Source organism: Corythoichthys intestinalis, chromosome 2 (genome assembly GCF_030265065.1).
Source record: "Corythoichthys intestinalis isolate RoL2023-P3 chromosome 2, ASM3026506v1, whole genome shotgun sequence".
NCBI lineage: Eukaryota > Metazoa > Chordata > Actinopteri > Syngnathiformes > Syngnathidae > Corythoichthys > Corythoichthys intestinalis.
Genome location: NC_080396.1, coordinates 9,024,768 through 9,037,527, shown reverse-complemented (window position 1 = coordinate 9,037,527; position 12,760 = coordinate 9,024,768). Strand labels below are relative to the sequence as shown.

General features: G+C 38.7%; 1 protein-coding gene across 2 annotated transcripts in view; it reads right to left on the bottom strand.

Moving 5' to 3' along the window:
- LOC130912234 (beta-1,3-galactosyltransferase 1-like) overlaps positions 1-12,760 on the bottom strand; it is a 287,842-nt gene that overhangs the window by 86,119 nt on the left and 188,963 nt on the right. The window lies entirely within an intron of this gene.

Sequence of the window (12,760 nt, the reverse complement as noted above, 5' to 3'; positions counted from 1 at the left end):
CATTTTTTTAAAAATAACTTTCTGTAAAATGTAATTTCAAATAAATGCAATTTCTGTTGAGGAGTAAAATAGGACACCCCCACATTCAATCCCACTGAAAATAGCTAAAATCACACACAGGTATCACATCAGGTGCACATGATTAGAACATCATTACCCAGTCTTTTGACGAAGGCTTGCCTTATTTAAAACTCACATTCAGTTTGGTGTGCCCCTGACTTTTGAAGTGAGAGAAAACACCATGGTGCAATCAATGGAGCTGTTTGAGGCCTTCAGAAAGAAGATTGTAGACGCTTATGAGTCTAGTAAGGGATTTCAAACGATCTCAAAAGAATATAAAATCAGCCATTCTGCCAACATGCCCAGGTCTGGCCGTCCAAGGAAGTTCAACCCGAGAGCAGACCGCAATGCTAATAGAAGTCTCCAAAAACCGTAAAATGTCATCAAGGGACCTACAGCAGGCTCTTGCTACTGTAGATGTGAAAGTGCATGCCTCTACAATCAGAAAGAGATTTCACAACTTTAACCTTCATGGGAGGTGTGCAAGGAGTAAACATTTGCTCCAAGAAGAACACGAAGGCCAGACCAGGACCTCTGGCATAATGTTCTTTGGACAGAGGACATGTTTGGCGTAAACCCAATACAGCATTCCAGGAAAAGAACTTCATACCAACTGTGAAGCATGGAGGTGGAAGTGTTATGGTTTGGGGATGCTTTGCTGCAGCAGGACCTGGCCAGCTCACCATAATAGAATCCACCATGAATTCTAACATGTATCAGAGGGTGCTTGAGAAACATGTCAGATCATCTGTGAAAAAAATTCATGCTGAAGCGAAACTGGACCCTGCAACATGATTACAACCCAAAACATAACAGTAAATCCACCAAGGACTGGCTGAAAAGAGTCCTGGAATGAACAAGTCAAAGCCCAGATCTTAATCCCATTGAGATGCTGTGGGATGAGTTGAAACGGGCTGTACATGCAAAAAAAACCCTTAAACATCTCACATCTGAAAGTATTCTGTGTTGAGGAGTAGGGCTAACTTTCTTCAGACCGATGTCAAAGACTGGCAGATGGCTACAAAAAATATCTCACTGAAGTTATTTCAGCAAAAGGGGGTTATACTAGCTATTAGGTGGTAGAGTGTCCTAACTTTTTCCTCAGTTTAAATAAGCATTTTTGTTGTTATATTTGGTTTAATGAGTAAAACAACGTGAATTTTTGTTGTTTACCTGAGATTAAATCACATTCTTTTCCAGAGATAAAGAAAAACAAGGTCAGACATTGATATTTGAACATTTCTTAATAAAGTACTGAATATTTAACGGGGTGTCATAATTTTTTCCCATGACTGTAGCACATTAGCTTGTCTAAAAAGGGTGTGTCAAATAAAAAGCCACTAAAATTGACCCAAAACTCGAAAAATCAATGCTTGATGAAAAAATACATTTTTTTCAGCTCTACTGAAAGACACAAAGATCCATCATCAGAAATTCTGTCTACTCTGTCACAGGATTGGGAGCCCACCCTGGCCTGTCAAATGACATCAGTGCAGCAAACCTTTGTAGTTTAATGGGTAGGCAGGCAACTCCCTAATTCCCAGCATCGATGTCACCATCGCCTACTTACTCACATGTGAGAAACGACAATACTTTGGAGCGGAAGAGGGAACTTTATTGCTTCAGTTTGAGTGACGACTGCACTCTTCAACTCATCTACAGTCTCAGTAACATCTACAGAAAAAGCTATTTTGTGTCTCCTCATTTTTACAGAGCCCATATTCATCTTGTAAATAATGTCCAGTGTTTTAAAGTAAGCAATATTTATATGTTTGATTTTTTTTAGAGGGTTAAAACTGTGGAAATAAAGACATTTCATTGCTTTTATACACCCCCATGCTGTCGTGTGATAAAATACACTGCCTTTTTGTGAGTTGCTATTAATTTAAGGACTTTCCTACACATACATACAAATGTTCCAATTTAAAATTATAGTTGTCATTTCATGTAATACCTGCCATAGACTTCATAATGTATTAACAGGACACGGGGCGCGGGGCCGATTAACTCATTTGCTCCCAGAAACGTATAAATACTAGGGCTGTCAAAATTATCGCGTTAACGGGCGGTAATTGATTTTTTAAATTAATCACGTTAAAATATTTGACGCAATTAACGCTCATACCCCACTCAAACAGATTTAAATGACAGCTCAGAGTCATGTGCACTTGTTACTTGTGTTTTTTGGAGTTTTGTCGCCCTCTGCTGGCGCTTGGGTGCGACTGATTTTATGGGTTCAGCACCATGAGAATTTTGTAATTATTGACATCAACAATGGCGGGTTACTAGTTTATTTTTTGATTGAAAATTTTACAAATTTTATTAAAACAAAAACATTAACATAATATAAAATTTATATAACTTGCACTAACATTTATCTTTTAAGAACTACAACTCTTTCTATCCATGGAGCGCTTGTTGATTTATTGTTATAATAAACAAATACAGTATTTATGTACAGTATGTTGAATGTATATATCAGTCGTGTGTCTTATCTTTCCATTCCAACAATAATTTACATAAAAATATGGCATATTTTATAGATGGTTTGAATCTTTGTAAGACAGACAACGATGAGGGAAAAGTTTACACGGCTGACGTGGCGACAACTGCGTCATCTCGGCGGCAGAGCACCATCTCTCAGTAGTCATGTGTAAATAAATTGTTACTTTGCTATCAAAAGCTCTATTTGCCAGATTTTTTTGTTTTTTTGGAGGCGGGTTCAGACCTCCTAAAGCCACCGAAATATATATAAAAAAACCAAACTGCTTTTTGCACAGTTTTTCGTTTAACACACAATAAAACAAGTTTAACAATGCGTTAGGCTACTGTATTTCAGGGTTCTTGCACAATTTTAAAAGTCAAATATAATGTTTTTTTTAAAAAAATTTAAGCCCTTACAAATTTAATTTAAGACAAAAAAAATGTCGCAACAATTTTTGATGAAGAAAACTTTTATTTCACTGTAAAAACACAGCCGCTGCCACAAACCACTAGTGTATTTCGCCTCTCATGTGTGACTTGACAGCTTTGACCCCAATGTTCTATCAAAAAAGTGTTTTTGCAAGACTTTGCACCGGACACTGTTGTTATTTTCACCAGGGGCCAACCACCTCCTAAATAAACCATCTTCCATCCATTTTTGATTAAATTCACACTTCACTTTGCATTTTCCTGCTCACCTCTACAATTGCGAGTAACCAGGAAATGGCATCATGGTGATAACTGAAGACACTGACTTACGCTGAGGTTGCGGACAACGCATCGTATAACATATATTAATCCCAAACTCTTGTATTTAGTGCACAGCCATGAATAAAACAAAGACACATCATTAGAAGTTTTACGGCGGACAAGCGTTTTCCCTGGCATTAAACGCAACGTCTGGAAATTTTCCATTAAATTTAAGACAATATAAAACCTCAATTATCCGGATTTGGGAATTTAAGGCTTTTTAAGGACCCTCGGGAACCCTGATTATACGCTTACTGTAACAAGGCATACATAAGAATAGAGAGAATAGAACGAGTTGTATTTTTTTTTCAATGATGTACAATGTAACGTAACAAAACACCATACAGTAACCCCAACCTCCATCTCTTAATTTATATTTCCCCTTATTTCCTTAAATCAAAAAATGAAAAACCGCAGTTTTAACTACTTTAGAACATAACCTAAGAACATAGATGTCCGTAATTTCCGGACTACAAGCCGCTACTTTTTTCTCTCATTTTGGGTCCTGCGGCGTGTGCAATGATGCGGCCAATTTGTGTATTTTTCTGACGGCCGCCAGGGGCGCTCGAGCATGGAATGTGGGAGTGAGACACGTGGAATATATGTGTCGAGGAAGACTCTAGTTTGCACTACTACCGGTAGTTTAACTTTGTACATTGTGCATGAATAGAGGTGGCGAACCCTCGTCTTTGTGCATGAGTAGAATTGGCAGACCTGCATCATGGAAAATGCTAGAAGAAATTAAATTGGCCATCCGAGTTGTATGGGACGCTTTGATGACGAGCGGCGAGAGATCGTTTGCCAAGACTCGCCGAATGCGAAGAGCAGCTTTGGGGGAGCATAGCATCGTGAAGCGCTGTGAAAGAGTCCGCCATCACCAGTTGGCTTTTAGGGGCCAGTCTGCTGCGAGGAGGACGGCACAGGCTGGGAGTGAATATGCCTCATTATGGGAGACATTGAAGGCGACGCGAAGGACAGACTGAGTAGGTGCGTGCGTGGCGAAGTGCATCTGAGCGTCTTCATATCCGACACTGAGGGTGAAGACTTTCATTTTTTGAATGCACAGGAAGAAGGTGAAGATTGCTAACAAAGACTTTTATGTTTTTATTAACCAGCACAATTAGTGCTGCACCACCATGCTGATGCTATGCAACTTTCGTGCCGCTGCTACAGTATATAACTGACGTGTTTGCCGGCGCTGTTTGGAACGAAAAGTTAAGGTGTGTTATTAAACGTTTGAAAACTGTATTTCTTTGTCAATGTCTCATTTTACTAAGTAGACACACGCGGCTTATAGGCAGGAGAGGCTTATGTATGTACAAAATGGTTTTTCCTTTAAAAATGTACTGGGCGAGGCTTGTAATCAGGGGCGCCCAATAGTCCAGAAATTACGGTACATTCAAATTGAAGCTAATTTAGAAAATCGACTTATTTTTTTCCAAATAATAAAGATATGAGTAACTTACATAATCAGAAGTAAGTACACATAACTCTTTGAAATTGAATATATTTTAAAGGTAACGCAAACATTGACTTTTTTTTTTTTTTTTTTTTTATATAAGTACATAAATAAGTTGCCTAACATAAATTAACAAGAATACAGTGGGAAAAAACGACAGCCCCAAAACATAACTGCTCTAGAGGAGATCTGCATGGAGGAATGGGCCAAAATACCAGCAACAGTGTGTGAAAAGCTTGTGAAGAGCTACAGAAAACGTTTGGCCTCTGTTATTGCCAATAAAGGGTAGATAACAAAGTATTGAGATTAACTTTTGGAATAGACCAAATACCTTTTTTCCAACAATATTTGCAAATAAATTCTTTTAAAAATCAAACAATGTGATTTTCTGTTTTTTTTCCCCACATTCTGTCTCTCGTGGTTGAGGTTTACCCATGTTGACAATTACAGGCCTCTTTAATATTTTCAAGTGGGAGAACTTGCACAATTAGTGGTTGACTAAATACTTATTTGCCCCACTGTAAGTCCAAACGTAATATTAAAACCCTTTAAGGTCTGGGTCTATTTTGTCCGATTTTGCATGCCTTTAATGATGCCTTTAGAAATAAAGAAATAAATTGTTAACAATGGCCTGGTTGGGTCCCTTTTTTCAGGACACCATATAACCTTTATGTCCAAAGTGTTGTTTTCTTAATTGACCAATTATAATCAACATTTTGGACCCACAGAGACACAAAAAACCCTGCAAATTTTTGTAAAAATTTGTAATATAGATGTTGTAGCACAGGGCTCCTCAAATACAAATCTTGAAGGTCCACAATTATTTTTTTCATACAAGCTTGGGTCCATTTATTACTGTCGGTCAAGTACAAGGCAGGTCGAGGGTGGTAAAGGTGGTTTTCTTTTGACCAAACAAAAATACAATGTACATTCTGATTAAATAAAGATAAATTAACAAAACATTATCTTGACTTCAAATAAAAATACAAAAAAAAACCCTCCAAAGTTTACACATATACACTACATAATTGACATGATTCTTATGTTCTTATGTTTGGCCAACACCCACGACATTCTGAGTGAGCACTGCGTTGCAATTTGTTGTTGTTGTCATAGATTTAACAATAACCTTGTTTGAATCTTGATATGACTGCTTCAACTTGTTAACTTCTTACATTCTCAATTCTGATTTAGGAGGAAACTTATCTTCAAAAGAGCTGTGCTCTTTAACATATTGGCTTTTCACAGTTTCACTTTTTATCAGAGCAACTGTCTTTAAGCATATTAAGCATATAGGTTTGGTACTTGCAGTTGGTAAAATGGACGCATATTTGCCATTCCATTCCTCATTGTAATGGCGTTTTTTGATATGGCTCCACAATACGGCCGTAAACGGTCTATGATCTCGGCAGTTCTCCTCCATTCGCCAGTCTTTATAAGTTAAGGTGACAATTATTGTGGTAACATCGCCAAAGAAATCTCCAGCTTTGTCAGGTTTCTAATCATTTATTCCATCAACTTGTCCAACACAACACGGCGTGTACCCCGCAGCAAATAAACAAAGTGAAAGTAAAAAATGCTCACTTTGTCAAGCCAGCCACGCGATGCGTTCAGAAACACCACGCAAACACATTCACCACATTAGAACCCGATTCGTTATATTATTACAGCTATTATTATTAAATTTAATACTATTATTATTCCAATTTTTATTAATAATACATTTGTTTTGCTCTGTGTAATTGCTATTTGCAATAGTACCAGCAGTAGTTATTTAGGATTTAGTGTAGGTTTTCTGGCTGTGGAACAAATTAATGGAATTATCATGTATTCTTATGGGAAAATCCTGCTCGACATACGACCATTTCGACTTACAAACAAGGTCCTGGAACGAATTAACCTCGTATGTAGAGGTACCACTGTACTGGGTTCTACACCTCACATGGCTGATTTGTGTACACTCCACCCATTTTGACAAACGTCTGACCATCATTGAATAATAGCAATAACTCAAGAACAATAACAAAAAAAACAAAAAAACAAAGCAACCACACAGTTTTGCAGTTGTAAACTTGACCAAGTAATATTTAGGAATATTAAATCAACTTTAAAATAGGCCTGAACGATATTGGAAAAACGATTTTTGGGGGGGTTGTGATATATTGCGATATTATATCGCGATATTATAAAAAAAAAAAAAAAAAGTATAAATATTTTTTTAAAGAAATTTTCACTAGATGACTTGAATAGCTGTTTGGAAAGACTTTGGATGACTCAGCATCACCACAGTGTACAGTGATCCCTCTTTTTTCGCGGTTAATGGGGACCAGAACCCGCCGCGATAAGTGAAAAACCGCGAAGTAGCGCACACATCCCCCCCAAGTTTTTTTTTTTTTTCTTTGTTTTTTGTGCTCAATGTATTCATTCAGATTTAGCATTGGAAATAGATACATATTAAACATGTTTTTTTCTCACTTTTCCCCCCAAAGTGATTTCAAAAATGTATATAAATAAATGGTTTTTAAGCACTTCAAATGTCATAATTATGATCAGTTTTAAACATAACTGTCCAACCAAATCATTTTTGAACAAGAATAAAGTACTGTAGTAGATAAATGCTTGGCTTTATTAAATGCTTCTGTTTATATACCTTAGCTGTGATCGTTGGAGTGACATGTAGAAATTTCAAACTCCTCATGATCACTTCTGGCATTTATATGTCTCCAATGTCTCCACACACACACACATTCATTCCAGCGCAGCTTCCTTGCAGAAACTGTTTAACAATTTAAACGATGATTAACAGATTGCTGCCCGGCTTCTTTGGCCAGATCAAAGACATCATTAACTTTAATAAGCAAGTGCCACAGTGACTGAGAGGATCAAAGGGCTGGGAGAGGGAGGGTGTGAGGCTGTACGCAGAGCAGAAAGCAAGGCGTATGTGGATTAAAAAAAAAAAAAAACTATCGCACGTGCTTGCGATGGGACTATCGCGCACGCGCACATCGCGATGGCGATGTTTAAACGATATATCGTTCAGGCTTACTTTAAAATGTTTTGTGAGGAAAAATACCACCATGAACAAATCAAATCATTTTTCATGCTCAATCTTTATTTGCAAAGGCTCAGAAGACTAAAATGTCTTGTTTTAGCCATTGTACTATAAACCAACATCTGTACTTTGTGTGTAATGATAGGGAAAATGAACAAAGCGCTTGTCGAAAATGTATTAATTGCTTAATTGTCTTCGGCAAAGGGATCAAGGGGTCACGTAGGACAGGCTAATTCATCTTGTACTAAATACTTACTGCTTGTGCTGAAGAAACTACCAGTATTAACTCCTAACTGAGAAGAATTTGAGTATGTATGCCATTCATATCCCCAAAACATGCATTGCAATTGATGGTGATCGACGTCCAATCTATTTTGACTGGGAGAGGATAGCAGCATTCAATGAGTTAAAAGAAGAGTCAATATCTACAAACATTGTTCATTTTTAAATTACCATACACAAAGAATATGTACATAACCAGTTTGAAAATATATAAATAATATACAGTCCCTGACAAAAGTCTTGTCGCTTATCCATTTTGTAGAAACAATTGCTAATAAACTGCGTTTTAATTATTCAATTCAATATTCAAGACCCTCCCAAATGATGTTGAATGTACAAAAATATATTTGCTTCACTGAAAAAAGATTTATTATTTAATGAAGACATAAAGGTCAAATTCTGGCAAGACAAAAGTTTTGTCCCCTACAGAAAGTAGTGTGAAAATTGAACAAAAAATGTACTTCAAATACAAAAATATGTTACATAACATTAGCGAATTAAGTAGTGGTGCTGTGAAATCCAAAATTAATATTTTGTATGATTTCCATAGGCTTGAACGACTGCTTCCATGCAGTTCGGCAAGGATTCATACAACTCCTCAGGAACATCAAATAAAGCAGTCTTGCATGCCTCCCAGAATTCCTCAACATTCTTGGGTTTTGTCTTCCATGCTTCCTCTTTTTTATGCTGTTCATGTCTGGTGACTGGGCTGGCCAGTCCTGGAGGATCTTGATCTTCTTTGCCTTGAGGAACTTTGAGGTAGAGATTGAAGTATGCGATGGAGCACCATCCTGCTGCAGAATTTGTCCCTTTCTTTGTTTAGAAATGTAAGAGGCAGCTAAGATTTGTTGATATTTCAGACTATTTATATTGCCTTCCACCCTGCAGATCTCTCGCACACCCCCATACTGGATGTAACTCCAGACCATGATTTTGCCACCACCAAATTTCACTGTTTTCTGATTGAATTTCGGATCCATGCGGGCTCCAGTAGGTCTCCTGCAATATTTGCAGCGACTGTGGTGTAATTCAATGGAAGATTCATCTGAAAAATCCACCTTTTCCTCAAAACAATGAAGTTTGGTGGTGGCAAAGTCATGGTCTGGGGTTACATCCAATATGGGTGGGTGTGCGAGAGATCTGCAGGGTGGAAGGCAACATAAATACCGTATTTTTCGGACTACAAGTCGCACCGGAGTATAAGTCGCACCAGCCATAAAATGCCCAACGAAGAGAAAAAAAACATACAAGTCGCCCCGGAGTATAAGTAGCATTTTTGGGGGAAATTTACCGTTCAGTTCAGTTTAAGTTTATTGTCCCCTAAGAAGGGGAAACTTGTCTTACAGCAGGTAAGCATACAGATAACAGATAACACAACCACTCATACACATACAATAAACAACCACTGATACTTGATAAAATCCAACACATAGAACAGACATGTCATCTTGAAAGGCAATTTAATATAAAAATACCATAGACAACAACATGCTGAATACAGTGCATGAACAACGAAATGCGCATATACTGTCCTCACCAGGACGCTATGGCTCGGTCCTGGCTATTCAGCGGGCTAGATTCCCAAATGACGATGCTGGACGTCCATATAATTTGCTGAATCAATTTCGTCCTCGATACCAAACAGGTTCGAATCAGCGTAAAGAAATGATAATTAGGTACTTTTACAGCAATGACAAAAACGGTTAGCATGCGTTCGCTAGCATTAGCACATCGTTCAAACAACCGCACACCTGGCTCTAAGTGTCCGATCGCGGGTGAAAAACACACAACAACAACAACAGAAAAGATGATACACACAGGCTTTGCCTCTGTAGTGATATTTTACAGGCATAAACAATGAACGTAGGTTCGCAGCCGTGTTTCTCTCTCGCTAACTCGCCCACTCACTCAGAGCTACGTAGCTGTCGATCTTCTTCTGGCGTGTGAGGGCTCTTCTTCACGTAAACAAGTGCGAGTGCGCCCCCACGTGGGCGTGAAAACGCCACAAACTAAAAGCATGCATTTCAATATTAAAAAGTCAATAATACAATTGAACACACATTGCCAAAGGCAGAACGCGAACGTGGCCATAGCTATTAAGAGTTATTCAGATAACTATAAAGAACATGCTAACAAGTTTACCAAACCATCAGTGTCACTCCAAAACACCAAAATAACATGTGAAATGATATCATAATGTGTTAATAATTTCACACATAAGTGGCTCCTAAATACAAGTCGCACCCCCAGCCAAACTATGAAAAAAACTGTGACTTATAGTCCGAAAAATAAGGTAAATTACCATACATGGAGCAAATGCACGTACCCAATTAAAAAATATATATATATAATATATAAATGTAGCCCGAAGGGGGCACAACCAGTGTCTCAAGCCCGTGTTGTTGGGTTTTGCGTTGGTTACCTTCTAGTGCAGACATGTCCAAAGTCCGGCCCGGGGGCCAAATGCGGCCCGTGGTTAAATTGTATCTGGCCCCCAGCCTCTGTCATAAAATCAATAACGTCTGGCCCGCACCCAGACTTAATAAATCGGTCAGCAGTACTGCTACCAGCATATGAAGTAGCTTACACACTAAATGCTGCTCCTCATTTACCCACTAAAAGGAAGCAGCACTCTAAGCAACATTACCCCGTGTTACCCTTTACTCCCAATTTTCTTTTTTTTTTTTTTTTTTTTTTTTTTTTGAATCCCAACACAATTTCAGTGTTTATACCAATTTTCTAAAATGGTGACAATCAACAAAAAAAAAAGAAAGTTGACTGTGACGGCCAACGCTTCAAGTATAGGCGGAAATTGGACTATTTCTTCACTAAAATACGCAACAACTGTGTCTGCGTCATTTGCAAAGAGACAGTCGCTGTTTTTAAAGAGTTCAATGTGAGGCGATATTACCAAACAAGACACGCTGACATGTACGACAAGATGACAGGGAATATACGTAGCGAGAAATTGAAGCAAATTGAAGCTAGTTTAATTTTACAGCAGCAGTATTTCGCAAGAGCCCGAGAGTCGAAAGAGAACGCCACAAAGGCTGGTTGTGAGATTGTTGAAATAATTAATTAAAAAATAATAATAAAGCAAATGTGACACACAGAATGGCTTGCTAAAATTTGCTTAAATATATTGTTCTACGTAAAGGACGTCAGCCAAGGTCGGCCCCCCACATTTTTATCACACCATATCTGGCCCCCTTTGGAAAAAGTTTGGACACCCCTCTCCTAGTGTGTCCCTCTGATTGCCCATTGATTTCACCTGTTGTACCTGCTCCTAGTGTATCCTCCAATCTGCACCCTCCTGTGTCGCTCACCTGTTCCTTGTTGTCTCGTTACCCATTGTCTGTGTGTGTGTGTGTGTGTGTGTATATATGCTGTGTTTCTTTTCACTCCGTGTTGCGTTATTTTCAATGTCTATGTGAGTGTCGATATCTACTTCTGAAGCCCCCGTGTTCCTGCATTCCCTGTTTAAGTGAGCTTTGAGGCCTATTATTTGATCCCCTGGCCTTTTGTTGATACTTTGTGCTTTTGTTAATTATCATTAAACCAATTTTGAGTTCACTGCTACTCGGCTGTGCCTTCTTGCCTTGCCTTGGATTTGTTTCCCTGCTTTTGGGTCCACACCGCTCGTCCGCCCCGAGTCCATGACACAGATAAATACAGAGGGTTATGTCAGGAAGGACACCCGACGTAAAACTTTGGCCAAATCAAACATGCGAACCAGAAATATGACTTCTATACCGTATCGGTCGAGGCCCGGGTTTACAATTGGTGCTGTTGATCTACAGGGTACTGGTGGAAACTGGACTACTGTTGGTCGAAAAAGGAGGGGAGGATTGTGGGGTCATAGGAAGAAACACCAAGAGTCTAGAATTGAGAGTAGGGACTTTGGATACTGGAACTATGACAGGAAAAAGAATATAGCTGGTTGAGATAATGCAGAGGAGGAAGGTGGACATACTGTGTGTTCAGGAGACCAGGTGGAAAGGGAGAAAAGCAAGAAGTTTAGGAGCAGGGTTCAAGTTGTTTTATCATAGTGTAGATAGGAAGAGAAATGGAGTAGGAGTTATTATGAAGGAGGAGTTTGTTAGGAATGTCCTGGAGGTAAAAATCGTGTCAGATAGACTGATGAGCCTGAAGCTATGAATTGAAGGTGTGATGATCAATGTTGTGAGTGGGTATGTGCCACAGGGAGGATGTGAGCTGGATGAGAAGAAGAAATTTTGGTTGGACCTTGATGAAATGATGCAGAACCTCCCTAGAAGCAGCGTTATAATTGGATCATATTTCAGTTGACATGTTGGTGCAGGAAACAGGTTTGATGAGGAAGTGATGGGCAGGTTTGGTATCCAGGAGAGGAACGCAGAAGGACAGATGTTGGTAGACTTTGTAAAATTGATGGAAATGGGTTTCTTCCAGAATAGGCAGGAACATAGGGAGTAGAGGCGTGCGAAATTTCCAATTCTTAGATTATTCGCGATTCGGCTTGGAAGATTCAAGAACGATTCAAAAACATCCAAATTCTGATTAGTGAATGATACCAGGTAAAGCGGAAGTAAAACACAGTCAGTCTTTGGGACGCAATGAGGAACGGACCGAGAGTAAATATCATGGTCAACTCATGCCGCTAGATAAAAAAAAAAACAATCATACAGGACTCG